This window comes from Helianthus annuus, chromosome 10, assembly GCF_002127325.2.
Source record: "Helianthus annuus cultivar XRQ/B chromosome 10, HanXRQr2.0-SUNRISE, whole genome shotgun sequence".
In the NCBI taxonomy this organism is placed as follows: Eukaryota; Viridiplantae; Streptophyta; class Magnoliopsida; order Asterales; family Asteraceae; genus Helianthus; species Helianthus annuus.
The window spans coordinates 56,328,874-56,343,158 of NC_035442.2; positions in this window are offsets into that span (position 1 = coordinate 56,328,874).

The window sequence follows — 14,285 nt, forward strand, 5'->3', positions numbered from 1 at the left end:
GCACTAGTAGTGGTATTTGAATTACCACGTTGTGACCTCTGATCGGATCGTGATTGGGATTGAGACTGAGCAAATGCCTCAAAACGCTCTCGACACTCAGCTACTGTAAGAATACCCATCATGTGCCCCCCCCCCCCCCCCGCATTAGTGTGGAACCTCTCACGAGTCTCTTGGGTGAGACCGTTATAAAATTTCTCACACAAAGCCCAATCAGAAAGACCATGCTGGGAGCAACGAGCACAAAGGTTTTGGAAACGCTCCCAAGCAAGGTAGTAAGGCTCGTCGGGCTCCATGTGAAAAGAGTGGATTTGGTCCCTAAGACGTGCGGCTTTAGCGGGTGGGAAATACTTGTTCAAGAAGGCTTGACGAAGCCCCGCCCAAGTGGTAAAGGTACCGGTTGGTTGAGAGTCCAACCAAGTAGCCGCACGGCCGGCTAATGAGAATGGGAAAAGCTGTAGGTAGGTGGCATCGTTGGGTGCACCGCTAAGGCTAAAGGTAGCTAGCATCCTAGAGAAACGGTTAATGTGGGTCGGGGCGTCCTCATCATATCGGCCATGGAATTGGATACTGTTGGTGATGGCCTGCATGGCATAAGATGGAATTTGCCATGAATTTTCATTAACTATGGGTGGAACGGTGATGGGTGAGGCGAGGCCGGTGAAATTTTGGGTGGCTTGCTGATGGACGGTTTGCCTAGGGTTAGCCATTGGTTCTAAGTTTTCTGGATTACTAGAGGTACTAGAAGTAGGGCTATCGGGTGGTGTAACCTTAGGTGAGGTTTTAGGTGAACGGTTTGGCGAAGGTGGTGGTGTGGGAGGTGGGGTGGGTAATGGGGTGGAATCAAAGTTGGGAAAATGAGAAGAGGATGGCGAAGCAACCTGAGGGCCTTGGCCCAATTGAGATGATGACTGCTTGACTGGTGGTGGTGGTCCGTGCGAGCGCAGATGTGGCATCCACTACAAGCAAAAACGTGAACACAAGAAAAGCAGACAGAAGTTACTACGACTCAAGATGAAAACAAAAGACACAAAACAAAATAAAACACGTAGCACGTATTTGTCACTGAAATCTATCAAAGCTAATGAACGCGATTGCCAAGAGCCCCCGGCAACGGCGCCAAAAACTTGATGTGTGCTAAACAGACTACAAAAATTAACTAAGTTAGACTCTCTAAGCTAGACACTACAAAGCTTTAAATTTATAAAACAGACTCTCTAAACCTAAACCACACAACCGGCAAGTGTACCGGTCAATGTAGTATAACCTAAGCAAGTCCGAGTATCGAACCACAGGACTCTATGTATCACGCAATTAGACTCTGACAGACGCTAACAGACACGACTCAACTTGTTTTAATTGTTTTGGGGGGGGGGGTTACGGAAAATTAAGGAAATCTATATTAAACTATTAAAATAACTAGAACTAGACTAGAGACGAACGAAGACTGTGAACTTTACTTATATGAGAACTGGACCACCTAGACAAGAACATGGATTGTTTTTAAGAAATTACCGATTAAGTTAAATGCACGAGTTATGGAACTGGGATCGTATGATACTAAACCTATTAAGAATCAACGAGGCCCCTCGATCCTTCTCAAGGAGAAACCTGTGACACTACCTAGGCCGTTAATCCTACCGGTTATTAGATTTCTTCCCAGTCGTCTAATTATTGTGTAAGTACCCTAATGTTGACCTATTCTTTCCCAATCCTAGATCTAGGGTAGTTTGAAGTAATAAATTTGACTTGATAGACTAATAAGACCGACAGGTAAACCAAGACATAACCTTTCCCAAGGCCTATCTAAAGCAATTCGCCGGGTAAGACCTACCAATAGCCCCTCACTTCCCAGTTATTAGGACTAGTAGAACACTGAGACCTAGCAGATTATTATTAGTTACTTCTAGAGATGATCGGTCGATTTTCCCTAAAGAATTAAGATCTATTACGTGATATAGACACTCACCAAGATCTAAACCCTAGCATGACTCTATGTTGTGATATAGACCGTCACTAAGAATCATACGAAGCAAATAACAATAATAAACCGAATCAAAGCACGCATACACATCAAATCATTAAATCAAACCTTTTACTAAACACAATCACCCATAAACATCGTGCAAATAACGAAAAAGGTAAAAGCTTTATATCAATCCAATCATCATAGTCTAGGTGGTTTATGAAATTAGCCAAGCATCTTAGTAAATGAATACAAAACAAAGATGTCTAAAACAGAATTCATTGTAACAAAGTTCAACGAAAGTAATCGATAAAACAAGGGATTAGACAACCCGATTGATTCTTCGATTCTTCAATCTCGACTCGTACCAATGATTCCCTTGCCTTCAAATCTCCAATTTTCTCCAAAGAATGCTCTCCGAATGCTTCAAAGTCTCCAAAATTCGTAACTAGGGTTTTTGTTCAGTTTCTTGGTAATTAGAAGTCAAACCCTAATTCAAAAGTCAAATCTGGTCAAAATAGGGACCCTCGCGTGACGCGAGGGTGGTGTGGCGTCACGCGGCGCCTCAAAGCCTGATTTCTTGATTTTTTTATTATTTTCTGATTTCCAGCTTCTCTGACGCGTGTACGAATCCCGTTTTCCTTCCGAACTGCTCGTTTTTCCTCGTTTTTCAACACTTTAAGCTACGGGACCTGAAATCAAAGCTTAACGTCAGCAGTATCATAGTTCTAACCTAAAACAGACTCAAAACGACTGAAAACTGACCAAAATATACACTATAAACATATGTACTTTTCAGTACATCAGGCTGCACGACCAAACTACCTACCAGGTGCTTGTTATAACTGTGGGGATCTGACCCACTACAGAAACCGATGCCCAAGACTAGCCAACCAGAACCAGAATGCAAACCAGAATCAGGCTCAGGCTCGAGGGCGAGTCTTCAACATGAATGCTCAAGAGGCACAAGCAGACAATGAAGTGGTGAACGGTACGTTCTTTATTAATAATCAGCCAGCATCTGTTCTTTTTTATTCGGGTGCCGACAAGAGTTTTGTGTCATTGTCTTTTGAGCCAATGCTTCGCGTGTCTAGAACGAAACTAGGTAAACCTTTTACAGTAGAGGTTGCTAATGGTGAACCCATTGTTCTTGATTTTGTTCTTCGCAACTGCCAGTTGAACCTTAACAACCATATTTTTCCTATTGACCTCACGCCAATGCAACTTGGAAGCTTCGACGTTATTGTGGGTATGGATTGGTTATCTAAGCATCGCGGAGAGATAGTTTGTTCTGAGAAGATTGTTCGTGTGCCGCTGTTGACAGGCGAGATCCTACAGGTTCGTGGTGAGAAGCCTGCCGGTGGTCTCAAACTCATGTCTTGTTTTAAAGCTCAGAAGTATCTGCGAAAGCACTATGTGGCATTTTTGGCACATGTTGTAGCAGATAAGGGCAAAGGTAAGTCTATTCAAGATATTCCTGTTGTACGGGATTATTCTGAAGTATTTCCTGAAGAGTTACCTGGTCTACCCCCAGCACGCCAAGTCGAGTTCCGTATTGATCTCGTACCTGGTGCAAATCGCATTGCCAGAGCTCCATACCGTCTTGCACCGTCTGAGATGCAAGAGTTATCTAAGCAGCTTCAGGAGCTCTCTGACAAAGGTTTTATCCGTCCTAGCTTTTCACCTTGGGGTGCTCCCGTTCTTTTTGTCAAGAAGAAGGATGGATCTTTTAGGATGTGTATCGATTATCGTGAGCTTAACAAGCTTACCATCAAGAATCGATATCCCCTACCTCGCATTGATGATCTCTTTGATCAATTGCAAGGCGCCTCTTATTTTTCAAAGATTGATCTACGATCTGGATATCATCAGCTTCGTGTGCATGAAGAAGACATTCCCAAGACAGCGTTCCGCACTCGCTATGGGCATTATGAGTTCACAGTCATGCCATTCGGTTTGACTAATGCTCCTGCTGTTTTCATGGACTTGATGAATAGGGTCTACAAACCTTACTTGGATAAGTTCATCATCGTTTTCATCGATGACATTTTAATATATTCTAAGACGCGAGCTGATCATGAGCAACACCTTCGTCTTACGTTGGAACTCCTAAAGAAAGAACAACTTTTCGCCAAATTCTCCAAGTGTGAATTCTGGCTTAAAGAAGTTCAATTCTTAGGACACATTGTCAACGAACAAGGTATTCATGTAGATCCCTCCAAGATCAGTGCGATCAAGGATTGGGATACGCCTACTACCCCTACTGAAGTTCGTTTTTTTCTTGGTCTGGCGGGTTATTACCGCCGCTTCATAGAGAATTTCTCAAAGATTGCAGTTCCTCTAACTGCTCTAACTCAGAAGAACAAGCCATTTGATTGGGGAGTCAAACAAGAGGAAGCGTTTCTGACTTTGAAACAAAAACTTTGCGACGCGCCTGTTCTAACTTTACCCGAGGGCAATGATGATTTCGTCGTTTATTGCGACGCATCTAAATTAGGTCTTGGCTGCGTCCTGATGCAAAGAAACAAAGTCATAGCATACGCATCGAGGCAGTTGAAGATACATGAGAAGAACTACACCACTCATGATCTGGAGTTGGGTGCAGTTGTCTTCGCTCTTAAGATCTGGAGACACTATTTGTATGGTACGAAATGTGTGGTTTTCACGGACCACAAAAGTCTTCAGCATATCTTCAATCAGAAAGAACTCAACATGAGGCAGCGACGTTGGGTTGAGCTACTGAACGACTATGACTGCGAAATTCGCTACCATCCTGGTAAGGCGAATGTCGTAGCCGATGCTTTGAGTCGCAAGGAACGTACTAAGCTTCATTGTGTTCGTGTCCAATCTGTTATCCAAGCTCAAACTGATATTCAAGCCCGTATTTCTCAGGCTCAACAAGCTTGTGTTTCACAAGGTTTGATGGATAAGGAATTTCCTTATCACATAACTCCTGCTTTTGAACTGAAAGACAATGGATCGTATTACTTCATGGACCTTTTGTGGGTCCCGAGCCAAGATAATCTTCGTACCCTGCTTATGGATGAAGCCCATAAGTCTTGTTATTCTATTCATCCTGGTTCAGATAAGATGTATAAGGATCTTCGTATTCAGTATTGGTGGCCTGGTATGAAGAAAGACATTGCCTTATATGTATCAAAATGCCTTACTTGTCTTAGGTTAAGGCTGAACATCAGCGTCCTTCCGGTTTATTGGAGCAACCAGAGATCCCAGTTTGGAAATGGGAAAACATTACTATGGATCTCATTACCAAACTCCCGCGCACAAAGAAAGGTCACGATGCCATCAGGGTAGATGTTGATCGTCTTACCAAATCAGCGCATTTCTTGCCAATCCGTGAGGATTTTTCTGCTGACAAACTTGCTCAAATCTACGTGGATGAAATTATAGCTCGACATGGTGTTCCTTTGAACATCATTTCTGACAGAGATGCTCGTTTCACTTCTCATTTTTGGAGAACCATGCAATCTGCTATGGAGTCCTAACTTAATATGAGCACAGCTTATCATCCGCAAACGGATGGCCAATCTGAAAGAACAATCCAGACACTGGAGGATATGCTTAGAGCTTGTGTGATCGATTTTGGTGGTAGTTGGGATTCACATCTTCCGTTGATTGAATTCTCCTACAACAACAGTTATCACTCCAGCATCAACATGGCTCCTTTCGAGGCTCTCTATGGTCGAAAATGTCGTTCACCAGTCTGCTGGAATGAGATTGGCGAGGCTCAACTTATTGGACCTGCCCTCATTTTAGAGACAACAGATAAGGTAAAGAAAGTTCGTGATAACCTTCAGACAGCTAGAAGTCGTCAAAAGAGTTACGCAGACCTAAAACGCAAGCCCTTGGATTTTCAAGTCGGTGATCGTGTATTACTTAAGGTCTCACCTTGGAAAGGTGTGATCAGATTTGGAAAGAAAGGAAAACTTGCACCAAGATACGTTGGACCATTCAAGATCGTCGAAAGAATCGGTAAGGTAGGCTACAGACTTGAGTTACCTCCTGAACTTGGAAATGTTCATCCAACCTTTCACGTGTCCAATCTCAAGAGGTGTTTAGCTGATGAGAACCTCCACATACCGCTTGACGAAATTCGTGTTGATAAAACACTGAAATTTGTTGAGAAACCGGTAGAAATCATGGAACGTGAAGTCAAGTGGCTTAAACGCAAGCGCATTCCTTTGGTCAAGGTTCGCTGGGAATCTAAACGTGGACCCGAGTTTACTTGGGAACGTGAAGATCAAATGAAGGCAAAATATCCGCATCTTTTTCCACGAGTTTCCTCTAAATAAATTTCGGGACGAAATTTCCACCAGTAGGGGAGACTGTAACATTTGTGCTTGTAATCATTGTGAACAGTTCAGTTATCAATAAAACAATGTTATTTGATCCCAATGTTTGTTTGATTGTGTTTTACATTTTTCATGTTTTGACTTTTGTTCAATTTCAAACTCTACATCGCTTTCTGGAGAGTTATACGCAAACTGGTGCGTAAACGTACTCAGTTTAATGCGACAAATACTCCGGAACATCAACATATACTCAACATACCTTAAATAACCTTTACATAACTTAGAAATAAGTTTTGAAGGCTTTGGTATGGCAAAAACATGTTAATTCGCTTACAGGGATTAAACTTGACAAACTGTGAAAGTATGCCAATTTGAACTGTAAGAAACATTCCGGAACATGTCCATAAGTTAAACATACCATAAATATCCTTTACATAGCCTAGAAATAGGCTTTGAGGGTTTTGGTATGCTAAAACAAACTTTTGGATCATTCAGGGGCTAAAAGTGTCAAAAGTGCACAAGTTTGCACTTTCGCGCATAACTTACGTTCTGAATACATCCGGACATCCAAAAATTTATGTAAGCATCCTAATATTATGCCTTAGTGTTTGGCATGAGAAAAATCCATTCGTCGCGCAATTTGGATCGTCTTTCGCGCTTATGCGCATTCCGACGTAATTAACCGAACATCGCGACCGTACGGCCAAACTAACCGACATCCGAGATATTTTTGAGCACATTTTAAGTTCCCTATACTTTAACTTCATTTTAGAGCTTTGAAATGGGGTTAACGGGGTTTAAACGTGTCAAAAATGCATCAAATACCAAGTTTTGGAGCTGTAGGGACCAAAACTGTAAATCTGCCAAACTAAGGGCTTACGAACCGTAAGCCATCACCCATACGGTCCGTAAGGCATCCCCAGTACAGCAGATTCAGCATTTAACGCTGTTGCCTCTTCATGAAGTGAAAGGCCAATCTTGCCCTTGTCTCTTCCAACCAATAAGGGGCAAGATCAGATGTACCACAACAATTCGACAGGTGTACGGGCGAGATCGTGGCACGATATTCAAGAAACGATCCTAACGGCTCTACTTTTCCTATAAATACCCCCCCCCATTTGGTGTAAAACCCACAAGAATCTGATCTAAAACTCTAAGTTGGAGCCATTGCTTCATACCTGAGTTCCTTGGATCGAGATTAGCTTTCGGGACCCTATGTAAGTATTCCTTCGTTGTTTTATCGCTTTTCGAGTCCGAAAGTCGAACTATGTTTGACTTTCTGCATTGACTAGTTTATGGTCGATGCGAAGTTCGTTGGAACTTCATAACGTGAGCGTGATCACGATGGTTATAGTCCATGGCGACTGTACCTACTGATTACCACGTTATCTAGGCTCAGTGATGAGTCGTAGTTTCGGCCAAAATGCGCATTCTTGCGTATTTTGTAACCAAACTACTCGTGAGCATCAAAGCCGTTTGTTTTGATGCCAAACCTGTTTTCTAAACATAGTTAAGCATGTTCTAACATGCTTAGCTCGTCACTTTTAGTTTAGTGCATATATAGGGTCGTAAGGTAAGCGATCTAAACCATCGCTTATACTTTCGAACCCAACCCATTTGGTCGATCATTAAGATCCGACCAAACACATTAGGTGACCATAGCTATAACCTTGTGAGGTTATACCTTATGGCCACGATGTTAGGCGTTCCAAACGCGTTCTACGCGAACGACGCATTAAGGTAGCATAAGCTACCTAAACGGGTCGTAATGGGTCGCAAGCACTTAGGATAGGTTTCATTTTAGTATGTAGGCTTTGTTAAACCATATTTCACGAGTCTCCATACTCGTTTGGTATACGAACCCGCATACTATCCGATCCTTCCGATTTTGGTCCGGTATATTAATGTAGCTACCTATTAGGTGCCGTTTGATATTCCGTGATCTCTAGCATTATCTGGTTATTATACAAGAACTCCAAAGCAATCTCAGGTGAGTACATAGAACCCCATCTTTTACATGTTTTCGAGGAGTTCATGTGAGTACATTGAACCCCTCTTTTACTGTTTTCCAAACTGTTTTGGGGTGAAACACATGTGCCTACTTGTTACTTTCATGCTTTCCATGTTTTCACATCATATACCTGCTATGATTCGTTAGTACATTATAGTACATGATTTCATTACATTTCATGCTATGTATGCCCATTGTGTGCGTACTTAGTACATTGTTTTACATTACATTTCATGCTATGTATGCCCATTGTGTGCGTACTTAGTACATTGTTTCACAGTACATTTCATGCTATGTATGCCCATTGTGTGCGTACTTAGTACATGATTTCATTACATTTCATGCTATGTATGCCCATTGTGTGCGTACTTAGTACATTGTTTTACATTACATTTCATGCTATGTATGCCCATTGTGTGCGTACTTAGTACATTGTTTCATAGTACATTTCATGCTATGTATGCCCATTGTGTGCGTACTTAGTACATTGTTTTACATTACATTTCATGCTATGTATGCCCATTGTGTGCGTACTTAGTACATTGTTTTACAGTACATTTCATGCTATGTATGCCCATTGTGTGCGTATTTAGTACATTGGTTCACATTACATTTCATGCTATTTATGCCCATTGTGTGCATACTTAGTACAATTGCTTACATCACATGCCTTCATTTTGTTATAACATTTGGTTTGTTAACATTAGCTACGTCGTTCGTTAGTAGGTAGTGGTACCATAGGAATTGACAACTCCCGTTCCTGAAATCCTGGGTTTGTTTGGATTGGAAGGAATGACCGAATTCGATATACATAACTTAGATAAACCTTTAATTTGTTTAAGGGTTTATCGCCACTGTCTCAAGGCTTGGATGTATGCATATTTCACAATACCGCATAAATGTTTATTTCAGTAGAGCATGCATTGTTCCACAAAACATAACGTTGATTTAAACCATGTTTTACTTCAACACCTTGTTTTGTGCATTTTACATATGGTTTAGTTGATACATCTCACTTACCATACAAGATATATTTTGGGTACACATTACATGATCTACATTAAACATAAACATTTTGACATTGATATACATACTTGGTGGTTTACATTGAACATAGACATTTCGATATGGTTTACACAATAACACTTGACAATTGATTTATACATGAACAATTTACATGGTGGTTGGTTTGGGTAAATGGTTGGAGTAACGTGGCGTATGTAATATGATACAAACATGGTGGATACGCCGCTGGTACTTCCTATATATAAATGTTTGTATAATATTACATATCGTAGCGTTATCTAAGTCATTCCAGTTTAGACACATTACATTTTACACAAATAACATACTCTTCACAAGACATTATTTTTACAAACAACTTATCTTATTCAACTCATTTTACTTAGTTACACGTTTAACCTTACACTTATCTATACATATCATCTGATGTTATCGTTTTTTTTAAATGGTTTACAAAGCAAGACAAATTACAAGGTTCATGACTGACTGTTATTAAACATTTCTTTAAACTCAAGTCATGAATCCCATTTTCACAAAACCTATGTATCTCACAGGCATTTTTATGCTGACGTACCTACTTTCACATGTGTTTTCAGGAGCTATTCCATAGGATGATGATCATGACACTAGGGCGGACCTGTGCCTTAGAGACTAAATGAAGATAGACTAGTTTAAATATTGTTATGAACTCTTTGTTTCCTGTTTAAGACAATGTATAACTCTTGTTTAAAATAAAATACAACTTTGTATGCCATGGTTATGAAACAATTAATTCTGTCCACAGCACTCCCCCGCGTTTCCGCCGCGGTTGCACGTTACACGCGGTCGGGGTGTGACACTCTTCCCGTTCCATCTCATCATCGTTCGTACCTTTTCACAAAAGAAAATAAAAATATTAGTTAATATCAACACATGTTACATATACTTTTACACTTTTTTCACTTTGTATCAATACAAACATACCTACATCCCTTGATTCAATATCATCATTAACATCAGCATCAACAGCAGCATTAACTTCACTGCCATCAGGCACATTAACATTCTCAAATTCCTCCATTAAATCTTTCCTCGTTCCGTCATCATTCTCTATCGTCTTCTCATATTCAACATCAGTAGTCTCATTGCGTTGGACCTCACTACATCCTGAAAACATCAGTAGTCTCAGATTTACACCTAAATACACTGCGTAACACGTGTAACACATGTTACAAAAATATGTAACATATGTTACAAGGATTTGTAACACATGTTACATTGATTTGTAACACATGTTACAAAGATTTGTAACACATGTACACATGTAACACCTACGTTTAGTCTTAGTTTTTAACTTCCGTTCTTTCTCAGTTGTTTTCCTATATTGGCTTGGAACAATTGGACTGGTAATACTTGGCCTTGCAATCTCCACAATAGTTTCATCTGTGTATCAATAATAATAATAATAATAATAATAATAATAATAATAATAATAATAATAATAATAATAAATAATAATAATAATAATAATAATAATAATACCCATGATTTATAGCACCAACGACTTATTTAATTAACTAACAAAGCAACACGATTTTTTGTTACCTTCACCTGTTGAATCATCAGCTTTTATATTACCCATCTCCAAGTTCAACTCTGTTAAAACTTGATTAATCACTTCAGTTTCCTTTTCACGCCTCTCTTCCGCATCATTCAACCATGAAGGCTTTTCATTTAGCAACGTTTGATACTTAGCTTTTAACGCCTGCACATCTATATCCTCTGGGCTCTCAGTACACAAACGTCCCAACGTGGCTTCTATTTTTCTCTTTGTTCTCTCCGCAACATCTATTAGGGTATGACGCACCGTTTCCCTCTCCTATTTTCCCACACAACGTTAATGATGTTAAAACTCAGCCAATACATTTACATTCATAAGTATTATACAATGGTTTTAGATATTTATCCTTACAAACCTGTATTGTTGGTTCATCGTCCATCTTGTGTTTACAGACTGTTAAAGATTTCAATTTTCCCAACCCAAAACCGCCCCTACTAATCTCCAGCTTCTCCCTTTGTTTAAGCTTCTCTTTGGTCCGGAATGTCATGGGATAAATACTGTAATCCACTTCCATCCCTCGGCACCTGACGCTGTCCATGTAAAGCAGCTGAAAATTTCACACCAAACCCGTTACACGTGTTACACATGTTACACATATTAATCAGTACTTAAAATGCAAAATCATTCCAAAACTTACAATTAGGACTGTCAATGCTCCTGTAAATGGCCTATTTGCGTTGTTGCTTTTCCAACCATTCTTGCACTTTTTAAGCTTATCCAACACCAACTGGCACCAATTAACACTTGCAAAATTAAGATCACCCGTGATATGATCTAATATCCATGGACGAAGGCAGCCCTGTTTGTGGCAGTCAATCATGACTGTCACAAAACACATTAGGAAGTCCATTCTGAAATTAAAACTATCCCCTTCATCCGATGACTCAATCATATTAACCATTCTTGTTGGTGAAACATATCTTCCCGTGAACCAATTTTTCCATCCTCGAACAGCCTCATCCATCTCAGCAAGCTTAGGCAGAGAGGTTAAGTTGACACCGGTACGAGGTATGCCCAACAACTTATGTATTGCTTTAACATTTACCTTGATATCCCCACACGGCAAATTAATCTCCATTGTTGAAGGATTAAATCTTTCAACCACATAATTTGCCAACTTTGCCAGCATGCCATCCACTTTAAACTTTAAAAGTCGACCAAATCCCATTTGTTTTACTGTCATTCTTTGTTCGAAAGACAGCACGTTAATGCATCGGGCCAGTTGATGATCTCGTTCTAAGCCCTGGCCAATGATCACACTTCGACTTTTTCCTCAACCTACCCTCGACCTCCGCTTCAGCTTCTTCTCTTTCTTCATCCCATTCATCGTCAGTTTCTTCGTCTACTTTCTTTCGCTTTTTCAGTATCTTACCAGTTTGCGATCTTGTTACTCTCTTTGTAGCTGCAAATAAAACAGGTTTAACACATGTTACTTAATTTCATAAAAATAAAACAGGTTACCTAATATGTTTTTGATAAAATAAAGTCATGTTTAACATATGTTACCTATTTTTATAAAAACAAAACAAGTTTAACACTTGTTAGATAACTTGGAAAAAATATGAGAGCTTAACACATGTTACATTATTTGATAAAAATAAGACAGGTGTAACATATCTTACACTAACATGTTTACCTAATAGGAGAGGTTTAACACATGGTAATAAGAGAGGTTTCACACATGTTACATCATTTTATAAAATTAAGACAGGTTTAACACATGTTACACTAATATGTTACGCTAAAACGTTTATATGCTTTTGAGTCCGTTGACTTGTACCCTAATATCAGACATGTTTAACACATGTTACGCTAATATATTTATATGCTTTTGAGCCCTTACACTTGTACCCTAATATCATAGGTTTACCTAATTTGTTTTTGACAAAACACAAGGCAGGTGTAACACATGTTACCCTAATATGTTTTTTCATAAAAATATAAGATAGGTTTAACACCTGTTACCTAATTTGATAAAAATAAGACTGGTTTAACACATGTTACGATAATATCTTTACAAATGTTTAACACATCAAACCCTAATAAGATAGGTTTACCTAATTTTGATAAAATTTTTCATACCTCTATGCTTTTGACTTTGCTCACTTCTGCTCCCCACTACAATTGGATGTTTGGCTATGCAAATGAATAACAACAACAACCGTTACACACGTTACAGTCCCCTAGCTTATCATATATACAAAATATAACATACGTACCATTTCGCCCCGTAGCTGGCGGAGTAGCACTGCTGACATCAATAGGAACCGCTCCTATAAAAAATTTATGAAGTGTTTTAATCAACCGAACTTACTACCTACGAAAACAAAAGTCAATATAAAAAGAACAAACCAAATCTCCTTTTTTGTATTTCTGCGATCGGTGTGTCCGAGTCCCAATCGTCAATATCTGTAGCTTCGAAAAAAAAAGAATCGGAACCTAATAAATATTAATTCTTTTAAGCAGTGGCTTTACCTATTGTTTGTTGGTTTGCCGGACCCGCTTCCGGGGTACTCTTGAACTCGCCGCTCTTCCCGCCACGTAACTTTAACCTACACATACACGGCCGAATCACCAAATTATTGTTACAAATGAATCCCAAATCAATCCCATACATGGCCTAACCACCAAAACAAAAATCGGACACACCAATCCCATACACCGCCACGTAACTTTAACCAACACTAACACTTCCTAGTCGCATTCAAAACAAAAAACGGACCCAAACACCTACCTCTTGAACTAGCCGCTTTTTCCCGCCAGGTAACTTAAAACTACCCATACATTGCCGGAAGTTGGCAATTCAAAAAAAAAAATAATAACCCGAGATAATTTCTACTCAAAATAACCCGAGACACTTCCTAGTGGCATTCAAAACAATAACCCGAGACAATTTCTACTCAAAATCATCACTGATCGGACCAACATTAACATTTTCAAAACAAAAACCCCACCCCGATCGGACCAACATTAACACTTTCAAAACAAAAACCCCACCCCGATCGGACCAAAACACCGATCGATCGGAGAAAACAGAAAACCCAACATTTCGGGCGTTCAAAAAACAAAAAAAAAACATGTGTTAAACCTACATTTCGGGCGTTCAAAAAACATATGAAGATAAAACATCGAATCAAAACTTACTTGCTTCTGCATGTTCTTTCTTTCTTCCATTTCCAGCGACGTTTACCGGACGATAACAACTGAAAGGAAGATCTCATATCTATTCTTCTCCGGTGGGTTTCCGCACCTTCTTTTCCGGCGATTTCGATTCACCGCCGTACTTTCTCAGCCACACCTTCTTCTCCGGCACCTTCTTATCCGGCTTGTATGATTCTCAGCCGCACCTTCTTCTCCGGCTTGTATGATTCACCG